Here is an 18,645-nt window from a genome sequence, read left to right as displayed (position 1 = left end):
AGTTATATATTCATTGAATCTTTAGTGGGGAAATCGCAAGCACAGCCAGATTCATTTTTTAAAATGTAATTGCTAGGTGTGGACAATTGGAATATAAAAACGCAGAGCTTTATAATGTTTTTTTGCAGTATCTCCTTGTATCTCAAATGGTAATAACGGGTTATTCAGTGAATTCACACACACAGGCTACAGCATTTATCTGTATCCAAGGCTACAATTATTGAAGCCAGTTCTTATCAAAATAGGTGCTCCCTTCCATATCACACACCCAATTACACGAGACAGTCTTAATTCAATGAGCCACAGTTTGCTTTTCTCTCAAATTGGTATCACTGCAGTGTTATTTCAAACGGCGGATCTAAAGAAGTAATGATGTCCATGGTCATTCACTTAATTGAGAATCTTGCAAGACACTGTCAACAATTATCATCTAATACTGGTGCAAAATGAATTGACTCCATTGCTGACAGACTTCTACCGTCCTGCAGCAATTTAAGGAGAAATCCATGATCGAGCCGCTGTTACGGAAATAAAATTAAATTGTAGTGATGCGGCTGCAGAGTAATGATGCAACAGAGAAATCAAAAAACAATTGAGGAGGGCTGAAAGAAGCCGTATCTGTCCACAACAGTAAACTTGTAAACAAAACATAATGGGTAACAACAAAAATGACGCTGACAAGAATAAAAACTTCATTGTAGACATCTTATTTATTTAGACTGGAGTGCCTTGTTTAATTACAGATTCTAAGTCCAATATCAGTCTTGCCTGACAGTCTAATCTGGACATCTGTAGAACTACTGTAGCCAATCAACAAGCACTCAGAGAGTGGATGAAAATCATTACTCAAACTATATTTTAAATTCTGCAAGCATACAAACCTGGCGACCAGATAAAAATTCAAATGCGCAGAGATATTCTAAAGTGCTGACATTGGGTGTCATTCAAATGCATCTCACACGATTGTACCACAAACTAAACCTCCTTCTTTTAGGATATGCAGGAGGAGATGGAAAATACGCAGCAGTCACATAACAGCGCTAGACAACCGAAGAGTATGAGGGAAAGCTTCAATGGTGAATACTGCAATGGGAGCGCAATACTCAAGAGCTGCTGCAACTGCTGGAAAACATCAAATCTGACCAAACACAGACATACTGCAGTAGCGGTTAGTCTTTATAAGCGTTACAAAATAAATCAATGTGCCTACGCCAATACTACCAAATTAGAAGAAATTTTAAAGCACACAATGAAAACAATTTACAGAGAATAATAGGTTGAGAGCGTTTCTTCTTTAGACCAATTGTGCCACATAAACCCTACAATACATAAAAAACTGGAGGGTTTTATTCTCTTGTTGTCAGCTTTTTAAGGCGTATGTAGGTCATGATGGCACACGATCAGACTACTGAGAGACTGCAGGCCTTATAAAAGAAACATCAATCTGAAAATTCACCACATCACACTGGTTTTTCTACTTCCAGGGGTGAAACTTGTAGAATCTGGCCTGTAATGATCGGCCAAGCCTGAATTCTGAATGCACACTGCTCTCCGCTGGAAGTCAAAGATTGCTGACCTGTATACCATTACACCAAATCAGAGGCACCAGTTTTACACTCTTCAATGGTCCGATATTCAATATTTTCTCCTTCACCCTGCTGACAATAAAGAGACAGAAATGTGTTACTGACTGGCTTCCCACATGAACTAGCACCTTTGCCTTGTCCCAATCATCGCTCTTCGTCACCCACCAGACCTGAGGCTTTCAGCATCAGAGAGGTCACGTCAACTGAATTATTGAGGCCATCAAGCGGCTCCATCGACAACCGTAGCTGACGCCCAACTTCCCACTGGGCTGTCCAGGGGCCACAAAAGACCAGACCTAAGGCCCTTGGCAGACGGAAGCTATTCTGGGAAACGTTTTCCAGGATCGGTATTTCTTAATGCAAGTATAGCAAAACAGCAAAAGTCATTTTTCTTTAGAATTTTGGCAACTTAGACCACTGCAAGGGGAAGATAAAAAATTCTTCAACTTTAAATAATGAATCGGTTTCATCAATATTTTAATGTGAGCTGGACAATACACAAGTATGACTCTAATAAGCTATAACACCCTTTAAAAATGTAACAATTCCTGACATCGTATTCAGATCCTTTGAATATAATGTCTGTAGTTCATGAAAGCCGAACCTAGACACCGCAGAGGTATTCACTCAGAGCAATTTTCACAAGCAGAGAGCACAATGCATTTCTATTTTATTCTCCCTGTGACACAACTAAGCACATTTCTGTTTGGCTCTCCCCACCAGCCTCAGCCTGGAGCATGCAGCGAGAGTTGCACTGTTACAAAGTCAAGCCCACTCCTCAATCTTGCCACTTGGTCTTGACCCAGAAAGTCCAACGGAGCATGCTGAGCCATAAATGTTAATCTGTAGGTTACAACAGTGTGAAGTGGTGCTGCCCCCAGAGCTGGACCAGCAGGACAGCATCCTGTGGCTAATCGCAGGTGGCTTTCATCTCAGCCTGTTTCGGCCAAAAACCTCAAAACAAAACCAAGAGCTGTCATGCTTGAATAGTCTTTTTTCTTGATTTTAAGTAATCCATACAAAGCCAAGGGAACGGCTTCCACTTCATCACAAACAATTACCAGCTTGGCTGCTTTGTCTGAACGCCTACGCACAACATCACCACCAATGTATTTGCATGCATGTGTGCAATGAGATCCAGAATTCAGTTTGTGTTACGCACAACACATTAGGTCATGCAGTCAGCCTACAATAGCCATGAGCTGGGTAAAATAACTGTTCCTTTGAGAACATTCCTCTCTCCTCTCCAATCAGAATGCAATGGCAGGATTCACATTATACTAAGCAGATATTCAAGATGAAAAATACTAATTAAATCCATCTTTAGTGCTGATATAAAATGCCATTTATATTCCCGACTGTTTCAAGCCCTTTCCGATATCCATATTTTAATTTAATAAAACTTGGTTATGAATTGTAGAATAAATTGGTATTATATAAAGACATTTAGCAAAAAGCATATACCGTATACCCCTGAAACAGCTTACATTTATGCCATGTTTCCCCCCCACCCCCCTCTCTCACGCAGCATACAATGTAGTTAAGGACCACAGTGGTAATGCATCAAGTGCTGTCACTAAATATCCCTACTCTAAGCACATTTCAAGAGCGTGCAATCTCTTCCCTCCCAAATGCTAGGGTGACTTTCAGCAATAATTTGGCAACTTGCGCAGACCACAAACAACTTTTCTTTAAATGGTAAACTTTGCTGCAGGAGTCACATCCCTGACAGTAATCCTCTGAGGTGAGGTCATTAAAGCACATATGCAAATCGGTCCGTCAATGGAGGTTTCGCCATCGCGACGCTTGGTTTCTTTAACTTTCTAAAGGCCTGAAGAATGCACCGTGGCATGCTTTACTTTCACGCCAACTATTCATCATGATGTCTGGCTATTCTCATGGGAGGAAAGGGAAAATGTACTCAGAGAGAAAACAGGTGAAAGAGACTACAGCAGACAATAGCCAGACAGGCTGTGTGTTAATAGTAACAGATTAGAGGGCAGCAATTATGTAAAGTAAATATGACATGGAACCGATCCGTTGAGCCCAGGGAACTGTGGGTAGTTTGTCAGGCTGCATTAACCTTCACGTGTTTGCTCTGATGTGTTGAAACAGGCGACTCGGCCATGCTGTTTGCCATATCAAATGTTATAATTCCTAAGGTCATCTTCCGAGCCACTGTCGGCATCTACAAGTAATATGATGAAATATTATAAGCGCAGGCCTGTGCATCGACTCTCCTTCCATATCTCTCATATCTTAGAGGAGTAATTTTTACAGATGGAGAGCAGTCATTTCGATTGCCCCTTAACAATCTATAAAACTGTTTAGGGGCAGTATTCAAGCGGTATTATCCCTAAAGGAGGCAGTTCTCATCACACAGAATATTAAATTCTCCACAGGAATAATGAAAGGGGAAATTACTTAAGGATAGGAACACAGAGTGGCAGTGTTATGTACACAGTTCTTCTAAGATTTCTGAATTAATTAGATCATTTTGAGCTCCAAGCGTAGAAAAGAAAAGAAATAAATAAATAAAATCAGAATTTCCAGCACTCTGCCGCATCAGAAACTGTAGTCACCTGCTTTGATTACTGGGCTTGAAGCAGCAATGAAGTTTAAAGCTGAGGTATTTGGCTAAAGCCTCAATAAGAGGGGTCACAGAAGAAAAGCCTAAATATCCCAGTTCTAGATGCGTAATCACCTGCCACATTATGGCAAAGCGTGTACTAGACAACTACAGTGGGTTGCTTTTCTCTGCAGAGCTGTGTAAAATATGTCGACAGCCTAATATTCACCAGGTCTGTTCTGACTCCAGGTGTGTTTCTGAAGACTGTAAACACAACACACTTCATTTATCAGGATGCTGCTGCAGTCACCAGAACATTAGTCATATAGATTGTTATGTCTTATTCAGAAAAGTCAATTTCAATTATTATCGGTGCCTTGAAAAAAGATAATACAAGCTGCACTCATGTTCTGGGGCCCTGCTACAAAAACACATGTTCAATATCACCCAATAAGTGTCACTGTAATGCATTTACAGGCTTACACAAGAAACACAGACTGTGTCTCTGCTGTTTGAAGCCTTTCTTTGTTGCTATGTGACCCGATGCAAAGCCAAAAGCTAAAGACTAGAAATATATTGATCGCTTATATACATATTTTTAAGTAATACACCTCTGACTACCTATCTAATATCTAATCTTACTGTTCTATTCTATTTCTGTTTCATATTATTTAAATTTTCATAGAAGTATTTCTTATGATTTACAAGAACAGCGGGAATAGTTCACCACTCAGGCCTGAAGTGGTGAAGATCTACACTGCTTTACTATTCCAGTCCTTGTCAGACATGGAATATGAAACAGCAAATGGCCTCAACTGCTGCAGTTCCTCAATAGCACTCAGGACAATAGCAATAAATCAATTTAGCTGGACAGATATTCTTGTCCTTCTGGGCTATCATATGGACCCAGATGCATGTTTTTGCAGATTGCGTTTAGTCTGATCCCTGCCAGAGCGAAATCAGATCAACGTTTCTCTCTGCCTCATGCTAAGTGCTAAGACAAGTCATAATTCCACATTGCTGAGCCACATGGAAAGTTGAAATTAAACCAGCTGATGTCTAAACTGTTGTATTTAATTAAAAGAACTTCTTGCCGGTTTTGAAATCCTGCTAATCCTGAAAACCAAAATCAATTTGCAAATTGCACGTTCCATATCACATTTTTGCCAGGCAACAGCCCCTTCCTCCTAACCCCAAAAACGCATGTAGAAGGTTGTGGTTTCTGCTGGCATTTGTCTGTACCAACATGCTTGGAGGTTCTGAACAACTGCGTAATACCCGACCTTTCTAGAGGCCTCTTTTGAGGCAAACAAAAGGTTCTTCTGATGAACTTTCTCCATCTTCTGCTCCTGAAGCTTAAACCACAAATGTGGTACAAGTTAGTGTATTTCAAAACCTTTAACATTATTATTAGATTAAGCAGACCATTTCTGTGGTTGGCATACACCTTATATTAGGCTCCTGGGTGTTTTTGTAGCAATATATTTTTGGAAAAATTCATTTTTTGTATCCAGACCATCCCTCAAGACCCCTTATGGAGTGTAAGTTTAGATGTGACTGTGATTAGATTGGAGATAATTATGTTATTACTGTTATCATTACTGAAAAATAAGAGTTTAATAACGTCAAAAGAATAAATAAAATACTTTTTATATATTTTTCCTAGAATTCTCAAAGATCTATGACAGCAAAATCCTTAAAAATACACACACACACACACACGCACACACACACACACACACACATATATATATATATACATATATATATATATAGCACGATATATAGCACTCGTTAAAAGACATCAGGTGAGTTTTGGAAACTCATCTTTTTCATCACTTAAAACTGGAATACAATAACCCCCCACCACTCTGAGCGGAATATCAAGAAATTGATACATCTTGCATCTGTAGCCTGCCCATTACAGCAATACATTTGCTAAACATATAGGCTATAACGCATCATCCAAATATTACCCAACTCATTTGTTTCAAGGTAGTGGAGAAGAGGGGCTGGGCGCCAGGTGGGTTTCGGGTTCGCATCTTATCAAAAGACTCGATACAGCATGCAGACCAAATTAGACACCATTACTGACCAGGGGATAACGATCCTGTGGCTTATTTAAATTACGCGGATGGAGTCTATTTAGAGTCAATGCAAATGGGGGAAATCTAACTACACACTGACCTGCATGAAGCGTCTTCGAGCCTGTCCGAAGCAGCGGCACATAAACTTCCAACGGTGCGCTTTAGTCCAAACTTGCAGGAAGCGGGGAGCTGAGCGCGACGCGATACGTTTCTTACAATGACCGCGTTTGCAATTCAGCACAGTGTGGATTCTTCAGAGACACCTCTTTCACTACTCCTCGAAAATCTCTCGGCTTGATTAGAGGCTGAAGCCGACTTCCACGGCTCGGAACAGCCGACTTGTGCGTGAACGTTGTGCTGCTGCGTGGTGATGGGGCAAGGAGCTTCAGCTGGCAGCTCCGCGCGAGAAACGTGTTTCTGCCTAGAAATCTTCCCAGTAGTCCCGGTGGCTGAGCTCAAGCAATACTTCCGACAATGCAGTTGTCCCCTCTCTGAGGTAACACCGTTATATATATATTTTTCCAGTCGCCAAGCACTTGCGCTGGATGTTTAAAAGCAGAAAACTCACTCGGTGAGGATGCGGAGTCTCGCCAGCCGCTCTGCTGCTCCGTTGTCCGATATGCACTTGTCAGCTGATAAACTGCGCATCCCGTCGCTTCCCTCAGCCTCGCCTCTGGTCTGCCTATCAGGAACGGGTTAGGCCGTAGGGGTCAACCACACGGGTGAGCAGCAACAAGCACACAGCTGCACCTGTGAAGAAAACGAGTCCCATTATTAGACAAAGAAAGCGTTTACCTCCAACGACATTGTAATAACCAAAACTACCTTTGATACACTGCTACGCGTTTGTTGCTGCCACTTAAATAAGTTCCAGTTTGCATGCAAGCTAGAATTATATATATTCCTCAATTTGATTGTGAAAGCGCAGAGGCGGATTTACTCAGAGCCACAGCTTCCAGTCAGCCCACCTGCCTGTTTTCCTTCAGCCTGCTCGCTCCTCTCTTCTCTTTTGTATTGAGAAGCTGTTCATTAAGCTTACCTATGGCCGCACGCGCGCTGCCACATAATTGGCTAACTCACAAATCTCAATTTCTCACCTTCAGTGTGACTGACAAAGGGAAAGGCAGAGTGATGTAAATAAATGCGATATTTCTCACAGAAGACTAGCAGCTAAGGGTTATTCAAGCTGTTAAACTGTTGGGTAAACAAGAAGGCCACAACAACGACGCTTGGTGTTGAAATTAAAATGTTGCTGTTAGTCTGGCTGTCGAATAAAGATTGATTCATATTGTTTTGCTCCATCCACCATCTGTGGTGGAATTGATCAACTGCTGCAGAGATATGCAATAAATATGCACAATTTGAGTTCAGTCAACCTAAACCACCACTAAGAAAGGTTATGCTAATGAATTTTGTCTCCCCATCTTTCATATGAACCTTCAATAAAATACAAGCATGCTTTGTGCATGCTTAGACAGAGTTTCAGTTGCGGATCGTATAGAAAGAATTGAAGTCCTTCACCGCTTTGTAAGTGTGAAAACTTCATCTTGATGAGCTCCAATTACAGAGATAAGTACACTTGCCTCCCAGCCATTCTCCATCCTGCTAAAACCAAAACCACATTTACTTTGAATTAGCTTTGTGATGTATGAAAACATATAAGACACTATCTGATAGGCTTCAAATGGTAGCATTTAGAGGATATACCACGGAAAGCAGAGTTTCATTAATTACAAAAGCAATGCCCACTAATCCCACTAGAAAGGCATTTTGAGTCGTTTTGGTTCTGAGGGAGAGAGAAGAGAGAAAGACAAACAATACCAATGGTAGATCACAGACCTTCAAACTATGGTCTGCAGGCCCCACAGCTCAATAGGGGGCCCACTACTGCAGCTCTGACTGGGCATTTTTTTTTAATCCCCTTCCTGAATTTACCCCACGTCTGACCACATGCAGTGATGAAGTTATCACTGAGGACAGCTTTTCTCCAAGCAAAATCAGCCCTAGCCTTCGATGCTTGATTCTTCTATTATACCCGGGAGCACATCAAAAACTTGCCTCCATCAAATGGCATTATCTGCATGAAAGGCAACTGCCCAACAATCTATCTCCCACTCTGCCATTCTATCTTCAGTCAAGGGCATGCACAAAAAAAAAAAGAGGAAAGAAAGGACACAAAAAAGGAGAGGAATTCTTGTAAGGGCTGCTGAAGCCAGTACCCCTCCTTCTTTTCCCTGCTTCAAGTCAAACTACTTTTTTCCCGCTTCTGTAATATTCTTGGGGGCTTTTCAGAGAGACTGTACGTGGAAGTTAGTTACTAAGCAACATATTCACACATTTCATCCACATGAAGGTTCTCTTAAGTTCAGTACACCAGAGGGTTAATGATAGATTAAAAGTCCTTCGGTTTTTTGAACCAAAGAAAATAGCTCGTTCAGTTTCACAAAAATGTTCTCTTACTACGACTTGAATCAACTTTACATCCTTAACTGAGATTTCCCATACCTTAGACAAAGCTTTATTTTCTCCTAGTCACACACAGTGCGTGTCAGTGCAGTCAACTGTGCCCTCTATTGGAGGCCAGTGACTTTCAACATCCAAATCCAAACACAAATGCACAAGTGTTTTACATGATGAAAAGAGCATTAAACGAATCTGGAACGGCACTTGAATAGGATGAAAATTCAATCAAAGAAAGTGCTTGATAGCAAACAAATAAATGACATGCACACATGTTATAGATCAGTAGCTTCTAAATAGGATACCGTTTTATCAGTATGAACATGAAGTGCCAGCGTCTTTTTTAGAATGATAGATAAAAGTCAATATTAGTCCACAAATTGCAGGAATGTAGTAGACACGTGCAGCCTTATTATTTGCTGCATTTGCTTCCAAGGCTACGTAAGGCTTGCAGGATGTGTGCCGGAATATACAAAACATGAACCAGAAACTTCACTATTGAAGCCCAAGAGCACAGCATACATTAAAGAATAAAACACCATATCTTTCTTGAGCCCTGTATGTTTTACATATGTACAGAATCAGCAGAGAAAACAGATGGGCCACACCACGGGGACAGAGAGACTTGTGGACATAATAAAAAGCAACATTGACAAATTATGCATACACTCCCTTACCCATCCTATGTATGCAGGAATTTGTCCCCAAGGGGTTAGACAGTGAGGCTGATGTGTTAGAAACTGTGTCTTGTCTTGTCCGATGTGTTTTAAAAAGCAAAAGTAACAATGGATGTGTTCCCTATATGTGCGCGGTACATTATATTCACACTGTAAAGGCTATTGCCTTTTGTTAGTCCAGTATTGTGTTCCACAAACTAAACGGACATGTATAAAGGGATTGGACAGAACTTCTCTTTTCATGTGGAAATGAATCCCTTCCAAAGGGACAAAACAGCTTTCACCCTTGGTTATACCGTGAGGACTTTAGGGAAGCACCTTTTTCTATCTGAAGAAAAAGAAAATGATAAAAAACAAACAGTATTTTAATGCACAAACACAAATTCATGTCACATAATATATATTTTTTTAAATATAGTGTTAAAATCAAAAGGAAGTGTCAGGCTGTACAAATGAATCTCATATTTATTCAGAGGTGTGACATCTCTCAGTCACCTAGAGTAAAGGGGGACAATAATGGAAGCCTCTCTCTGCCAAGCTTTTCAAACCTTAGAGGACATTTTGAAACAAGGTGGGAGGGCTTTGGTGTTCTTCTGAGGCTATTCTCTGAGCACGTCTATCGATTATGGTGGGTCCCCTCAGTGTCACCAAGTCATGTTAGGAAAATGCCACACAATCAGAAGAAAATTAGTGAAATAAAAGACATAAATATAAAAAAAAAAAAAAACAACAGCTTTTCCTTGCCTTACCTTATGAGACAACATAATATAAACCTTAGCTCAAGGTTGTAATTATGTTAAACATGTCTGAATTTTTTTGTTTACGTTGTCTTTATTAATCTTAAATAAACAGCTTGTGGACTTTGGGGTAAAAAAAAATCCCAGAAGGGAAAAACAAATCAATTTCTAAATTTTAATCAATTTTTAATTAAATCCACCACTACTTAAATTTTGAGTAAACAGAAGTTCAGTTTGGCTGAAAATGGACGTACAGTAAAAAGGAACACCTTTTGAAATATCAGACAGGCTCAGTGTCATTCAGAATTTTTTAGATGGATGGACAACCTCAAAGGCAATAGACCTGTGGCAACTCAAAGCTGCTGGTGGAAGACCTTGTGAGCTGCATTCATTTAATTTAAAAAGATTAACTGGTAAGCAAGGAGGGCAGCCTCGAGAGATAAAAGGATAAAAGACACCTTTTTTTCTGGGTAGGAGGCAGACATTTGAAGAATAGACATGAGGCTGTTATATTTTCTTTGAGTATCATATTAATACATATCTGTGTAACCTAAAAAAAAGACAGGCTGAAAACATTCTGGTTACTCATCAGGACGCAGCATTGAACTTCATCTCCATCACAGTTTCATATTTTTATTTAGTTTTTCATCTTACAATTGGTAGACGGTCTACACAGTACAACCCAGGAAAACGTGCACAGAAATATCAGGGCTTATAAAAGGATAAAAAGTAGTCTAACTCTGGAATAAAATTTCTAAATTATCCCACGATTGACTTGAAAATGACATTTTCTTATCTTCAGTATAGCCCTGTAAAGATTAGCTAAATGCAGAACTCATCTTTCTACAATAATAACTCACTGATGGAAAAAAGGCAACAAATGTACCTTGCACTCTGAAATACAATTTTTTGATAAAGAATTGATCACTTTTGTGTGCATGAAAAGTTAAAATTATCTTTGTTTAAAACAACCCAATAGTTATGTAACAGTAGTCTGAACATGATTTTTTATGTCTTAAGAGTTGTGTTTACAAAGTCCTACTCAGCCTTTCCTGCACTAAAAGCAAAGCTGCTACTGTAGTGAAGGTTGTTGTGGAAAAAATAAGAAGGTTAAAATGTTAAAATGGCACGCATATGAAAAATATATAAAACAGGGAAGGATAATGTTTAAGGACTAAAATACATATCCTCCAGCTGTCAGTTTGTAAAGTACAGACATTTACAAGACATTACACAAATGCTTTTGTCTGGCATTGTGATTGCTGGTCCACTCATCAGACTACCATCACTACTATAGTCTTTTTCTCTTTCTCTTCAGAGTGACATTTACTGATGCTTCAAAATAGCAAAATAGCTTTTTCTATCTGTTCAAAATGGTTTTATGTTAATGACAAGTAAGAACCAAAAAAGAACAAAATTATTAAAAGTTGCAGAAGTGAGTTGTGGTTGAATCAATTAAAAAAAATGATAGTATTAATTTTCAGATCATTGGTCATTGGAAATGTTTTTTCCAGATTGGATTATTGAGCTTATTTATTTGGGAAGAAATAAATGTTGCTGCTTCACTTATTACATTTTTGGAAAAGGCACTACAGGGTATTTTTTAGTACTGCATCTTGATATTAAAGCTCAGCCCAAATATTTGCGCTTGGCTGTTTTCTTCCATTTCTATCCAGTATGTTTTTCTAACTAATGGTCAAATGAATCATTTTAACTACTTTGAGATTTGCTTTTCAAAGTTTCCCCAGTGATACACCAACATGCAAGCCAGTCTCCCGCAGAAAGGTATTTTTCCTATAACTCTCCCAGCCATAACAGCGTGAAGCTTACTACTTACGTAACACTGCTGTTTGTTTCTTTTATGTTTGTTTGCTTCTCCCTTGAGTCTGTGCTCAATACCTCCAATTCAAAGAGATCCAGACACACCCCTGATTCCAACAAGAGATATCTCACAACAAGGAAGCAGGATGCTCTCTAAATAATCGCACAATAGTCACACCTCTGTCTCGAGCGTGTGGAAAATCTCAGAAAAATCTTATCAAAAATATCGGCTAACAAGACCTCATGGAACCAGAGGCCACCTTTTAATTGGTTCTAAGTTTGAAAACACACTTTCCCACAAAAGAAAACCCTGGTTTGTTTTTCATCTGTGTAGCAACAACTCGCATCTGTCAGGTTTGCTATGGTAATGATACCATAGAAGACTGGGGATTCAGTAACACGTTACAGCTTTATGTTTCTCCTTTCACAACACATGGCTCTCCTCCACCCGTGATATTTTCTTGCCAGTTTCTAGTTTTGTCTCCTAATTTCTGATTGCTATTGCTGATTGCTGATTGACACAGTCTGATATCATCACATCAACCACAGAGATGGGGGTTTAAAAACATGCATGAGATTAATTTGATTTCAACTAGCTTAACTAGCTTCCTATGTGCTGCTGCAGCTATTTATCTGTTGGAAGTCGTGATACAATATTTGATGAGGTTAAAAGAATTTTTCTGACACCCTTTACAAACACACTTTTGCACTCTTCTGTGAAACCACCTTAATGTAAAAAAAATAAATAAATTCCTATCACTCCTGCTTATAATATATAATAACATGACCAGCTGATTTGAACACTGCAGGGGAGGCATAATTAGTACTGCAGTGTTTTTTAGCAGCTGATGTTTGTCAGACTGTTGTAGAATAGTGTCTTAAATTTCCACAGCCTTGCTGGTCTCTTTCTCTCTCTCTCTGTATATATATATGTATATGTGTGTGTGTGTGTGTATAGATGTCAAGGCATTATACATTCACACTTTATGAAGGAAGCTGAAAAACTAAATAATACACTTGAAAATCCTCTTGCTAATGAGAGACATGCCCTCAGAAAAAAATCGCATTATTAAATGGATCCCTCTAGTTCTTTAAAGAAAAATGAACAACTAAAGAACCTCTTTGCTTCCACAATGGTTATTTTTCTACTTTATGTGTTTATTTAAAATATGATTATTATGGTTATTTACTGGTGTTCAAGCTATTTTGTTGTAGGTGATGGCTTGAAATGAGGGTTGTAGCTTAGTAATAATTAATAATGTATTAATCTGCACAAAAAATAAATCCAAATATACTTATCTGTCTACTATTTATATTTTATTCCAGCACAGTTTTTTGTTTAGCATCCACAATTTCATTGCACATGTACAATGACAATAAAGGGCTATTCTATTCTATTCTAAAATCTTAAAAATACCCATAAAAAGTATGCAAATTCTTAGCTGTGGTTCTGAAGAGCAGTCCAAATCCAACATTTTAAATGGACTGTAAGACCCAGAAGGACCCAGAAGGACCCAGCAGCAGCAGCAGCAAATTCTTTTCTAAGGTCAACAATATAGTGACAAATGGCACACTTCCCAGCTAGAAAACATTCAGTCACTAAAGACCTTCGCCCTGTCCTCCCAGAAATAGACCATGTTCTATTAAATCCTTGAAACCATTTGGAATTCAGCAGAGAAGTGAAGCTGATTTTAAGACAACACAAATTCAAGTTCAAATAGGCACAAGAACAAGTTCCAATAAAGCCTTTCTTTACCCCACCAGCAGCTGCACTGCTAAATTCTTTGTGCTGTCCTAGTAAAAGTGATTGTGAGCTAATGTTAGCTAAGTACACCATTATGCTCTCCCGAGCTAGTTATTGCCTTTATGCAGGAAGCAATAACATTTTCTCCAAGAGGGCTTGGTTAAATGTAGGCAACTTTTGTGTGCTAAAAGTGCCAGGGTAGGAAAACAGCACTGCGTTTATCAAAGCCTGAGTGAACGCTACTGTACTCCAACACAGGGCTAATGAAGAGATATGTCCTCCATTACGCAGCGATATTCCTGCTGCAGCGATTAGAAAACTCTCCAGAGGGGCTCTATCACAGGCTTTCATTGAGTCCGGACCTTTGCAAATCTTCATATCCTGCACAATTTTCATAAATTGAAGTCTAATGAGCACATTTGACATAACCATGATTTATTTTCTCAGAGGCTTACCAATTTCACCAGTGCACTGCAAATTATGAATGTCAAGGGTTTAATCATATTCATATATATTCTCAACAAGGGGAATATGATGTGTCATGTGAGTAAAAGAGGCTAAATGTCTCTTTCGTTTATGGTAGGTGTGTTATGATAATACTTGCAAACATACAGAGCACTAACAAGCTCCCTGAGGTGACCTGATATTGTTGACGGTGAGCACAGAGCAATATCTTTCTACGAATCACTTTGGGACTGTCTTCAGTGTGTTGTGGCGTGCAGCTATATTACGACTGTCTTCAAAGACATAATTACACTAACACTATTGTTAATGTTGTGTGTGTAATTTGTTGCTTGGTATTGACACTGTGATTGATTTTTCATTTTCTTATATGATGCAGGATGAGCAGTTGCGATTACAAACTGTCAAACAGGGAAATGCCATCAGAAATACCACTTTTGGAAACAAAAGAAAACAAAGCAGCACTGCGCTGTTTTGTTCTGATAGTTTTATCACTACTCAAGTCATCTTTAGGCATAATTACATTTCCTATGTGAGATATTAGTGCTGTTTTAATTCATTATTGACAGCAGTAAGAATAAGACTGCTCCTTTACAAAAAAAAGCAACACGGACCTCTTCATTAATGGCTTTACATCTTTCTCCCAGTCCATGACCATTCCAGGACTGCGTCCGGTCAATTTTTCAATTAGCTTCCCGTTTCACCTTACAAACTATCAAGGGGGTCCACTGCTGAGCTCTGGATTGCGATGGATGGCGTACGACAGACCTACAGCGCTTCGCCATTGTGAGAGCAAAGCAAGCATTGATAACAGCCCTTAGAAGTATTGACATGATAACATTTCTGTCTGCTGGGTCGCAGTGGCACAGAGCAGCAATAAATTGAGATGAATGATCAGTCGATGACAATTTCCATAATCGTTATACCTTTCGTAATTCATCAAGGTAATGATACCCGCACCCCTAATGTCACATTTATTCCATTTTGTGCACAGCGGCAGGCAAAGGAGCGAGCACCCCGCTCCTCGTCAGTTCCCTTCAAAAAGGATTGATTACAAACCAACTGCATTTTGCTCCTGCTTGTGAGTGGAAGAGCAATGTGTTATTTGACCAAAAATAACAATGAAGGGGATGGGAAATGCAATCTAATTCCACTCATTCAACTTCCTCTCTCCCCTCTAGTGACAGACAAACAGGAGGCCATTACAGTTTAGCTCTGGCACTGTTTCTGAACCAGAGGGGAAAAAAGAGGCTGCTGCTTCCTGGCTCTCTGGAACACATTGAGATTCATCATTATCACATTTCTCGCCTCCTTTTCCCCCCTTCAGTCATTAATGACATAGTTCCTCTTTGACAATTATTTGTCATTATTGAGGAACGATCGCAGTGTGAGAAGAGTGCTGTGATTCAATTACAGACGCAGTCATTCACGATTAATTTCGTCGCCCATATATGTTGCATATCACTGCAGACTGCATAAGCACACCTTGACAAAAATAACAGCTCCATTCACAGAGGCGGTATCCAAGGTCTGTGAATTTTCCAAAATGTAGCATTCACTTCTGCTCAGAACAGCACTGCACTCATCTCCTCTTCTATCCTGCAGTATGTCAGGCTGTCGATAACACGGGGATGTGCTTTCATTCAAATGGTTTTCCAGGACTGCAAGAGACTGGACATCAAATAAACCGAACACCACTGCTGTTTTACCTTTTATTTTCCCTGTATGAACAAAATCCATAATGATAAAACACTAAAATCAGAAATGCTGCAAAAACCCCAAATTATTTCATTTCACCGTAGCAGAATAACCTGCTTACATCCACCTTGTCATAATGGGAAATCTAACTGAGATGCTTAGCTTAATTTGAGATTAACTGAGCCACTGTGAGATGTGAATGCTTTCCTTATCTCAGATGTTTTTTTTATGAGTTTTCATAATTGCATGGCCGGTCAAAGAGAGTAGTTTGTATAGTAGCTGCATCTTTTTCATACCTATTCACGGGCTGACATTTGTCTTTGTGGGTAAGACACAAGAGGTGGAAAACAATTCTGTTTTCACAGCAACAAAAGGTCAACTCTATAGTGCGGCACTAACAAGGATGGGGGTGGGTAATATTTCAGTATTAGCACTTGGAATCGCATTATGTCGATATGATCTTATATTACAGTTTTACAAAACTACATTTTTAAATATTAATTACAGAAAATTAATTATGACAAAATATATTAAAGGATGGCAGGTTACCGAAGGTCAGTATATTCATATGTCTTGTTTTATTCAGCCATCAGTACAAAGCTCTAATTTTCACGTAAGACCATAAAGAAAAAATGACACATATTTTAAAAGTGAAAAGCTGGACGTGAATAACACTGAAGTATCAACCAGGAAAAAGGGGTTGTTTTCGTTGTTGTCAAAATAGTTGCTGAAGCTGTTTTGCAGCATTATTGTGCAGAGAAAACACTCCACTCGTGCAAGGATGTCATGCGGGACCTCAAAATAAAACTCCACACACAGCTGGCTTTTTTTTTTTTGCTCCTACCTTGCTCCTGCCTGCTCCTATTTTGTTGTTCGGTTGAAGTTCAAGTACAGCATCTCTTCAAGTAAGATAATTTGAAACACAGAATAACAGGAAGTATTCGAGTTAAATTACTGTTAGAGCTTTACCTTCATCTCCTTTAAACAGTTTGGATTTTGCTCTATAGACATCTCCTGTAACACCAGGATTTTTATTTGAATTTACACCGCAGAGGTATAAATTCCCCAAACTCCTGAATTTCAAAGCATACAGTAGTAGTTAACTATTCCTAACCCCAACAGAAGCCTTTTGACTTTCCGCATCTTTCTGCTTTCAGTGACTTAGTATTCAGCTGTGAGTGAGTGCATGTATGTAATATCTTTCCCTAAGGCTCAAGCATCCACATCAGCACTTGACAGACATGCCATTGATTTCTCTCTCCAAATCCCAAGACAAACTGTCAATAGAAATTTCTCAGGAATAGAAAGCCAGGATCAGATTCAGTGATGATGGACAAGTTTTGGGAAATGGTGGACAGCACAGGAGCCATTTCAGAGCAGCTGATGCGTCAGCGTTGCCATTAAAAAAATCGCAGAGCAACAGGAACTTAAGTTTGCGATTAAGAAAAATAATTATCTCAACATCTTTCCAAGATGAGAAGAACTTTCACAGCAGCTTGGCTGAGCACTACAGAGGGCACAAGCAGCGGGGAGTGGATATAATTGAGCTGAAATTGGTCTCCCATGGCAATGATACTTTGTTCAATCTAATGCTCTGCAGTGATTGGGCGATCATCTCTCTCATTCCTTCTCTTGAAAAGAGGTTGAAAAGAGGCCCATCTATTAGGTTGCCTACCATCAAGTCTTTGATAGAAGACATAATTCTTGCCTTAAGGGATAACAAGATGCTTTATCGGCTAGACACAGGACAGACCCTAATGCTTTGAAAATTATCTGATAGAGCCATGTCAACAACTTTTTTTGGTAACATTTAAAAATTGAAATCTTTGAATTTAGGTCTCACATTTAGTTTGTATGAATTTAGAGAAGAAAAAACTGAATGGATGCTATTTTAGACATGTACAGAAAGGTATACGATATATACTAAAAATATGCAGTTCTGTTTACGGTGTTGTAAATTAGTCTGTGTGTTACACCGATGCAAGCCTAATGTTCTTACGTGCAGCAGAAAATCAAACTTGCTTATATTTCCTGATCTGAGCCAGTGTTTGAATAGAATAATCAATTTCTCATGCATCTCTTTTGGATCAATATTTGCATGTGGGAGAGCAGAAAGTGAAGCCTGCAGGGGTTCCACTGGTGTCTCCAAAGATACAGAGGATTTTAAAAAGAGAGAGGAGATGAGCTTTCTAAATAAAGGTCCTGATCTCTTTCTGTTTTGTATTAAAGTAAAAGCATAGGTTTGGCCGACAAATAGGACCGTTAAAACCCTGAGATAAGCTCCTCAACCGCTTTTCAAAATCAAATGTCCTGGCATGTTGTTTGACTCAGTAATCATCAAGACTGAAAGGATTTTGACAGAAGTGTTTCCAATACAGTTAAAACGTGAACAAATTCCAAGGCTACAAGCTATTTTCAGTCATTGTAGTGAGGTTATCTTGAATGACAGTACTGTCCGACTAAAATAAAGCCATCGTCACCGTGGTAAATTTTATAATCGGGATTCAAAGGATTAATAAGCCAGCTTCTATAGCAATGTCACATCATCATTATGAGTTTCTTATGATCACTGCATTCTGGGAGTCACTCGGTGATGTCATGTTTATGTAAATACATGATTCAAAATTCTGTCTATATCAAGACACCTTGCTGTGTTATTGTAGTTTGTGGTGTGTTATTGTGACCTGGAATCTTACATAAGAATAACAATGCAGTTGCAGGGAACTCATAATCCATTGGAAACATTTTAGCCAGTTTAACTCCAGCTATTATAAGAGAAAATAATGCAGCAACAAGCAGATTTT

General features: G+C 39.1%; 1 protein-coding gene across 2 annotated transcripts in view; it reads right to left on the bottom strand.

Annotated features, from left to right (window-relative positions):
• si:dkey-237h12.3 (teneurin-3) overlaps positions 1–18,645 on the bottom strand; it is a 177,233-nt gene that overhangs the window by 126,089 nt on the left and 32,499 nt on the right. For both annotated transcript variants that reach the window (XM_063494038.1, XM_063494044.1), the window contains one exon: positions 6,343–6,992. The gene's annotated coding sequence lies outside the window, so the exon portion shown is untranslated. The remainder of the gene's footprint in view (positions 1–6,342; positions 6,993–18,645) is intronic.

This window comes from Pelmatolapia mariae, linkage group LG2 (genome assembly GCF_036321145.2).
Source record: "Pelmatolapia mariae isolate MD_Pm_ZW linkage group LG2, Pm_UMD_F_2, whole genome shotgun sequence".
Taxonomy (NCBI): Eukaryota; Metazoa; Chordata; class Actinopteri; order Cichliformes; family Cichlidae; genus Pelmatolapia; species Pelmatolapia mariae.
The sequence above is the reverse complement of the archived record's forward strand: the minus strand, read 5'-3'. Positions and strand labels throughout refer to the sequence as shown.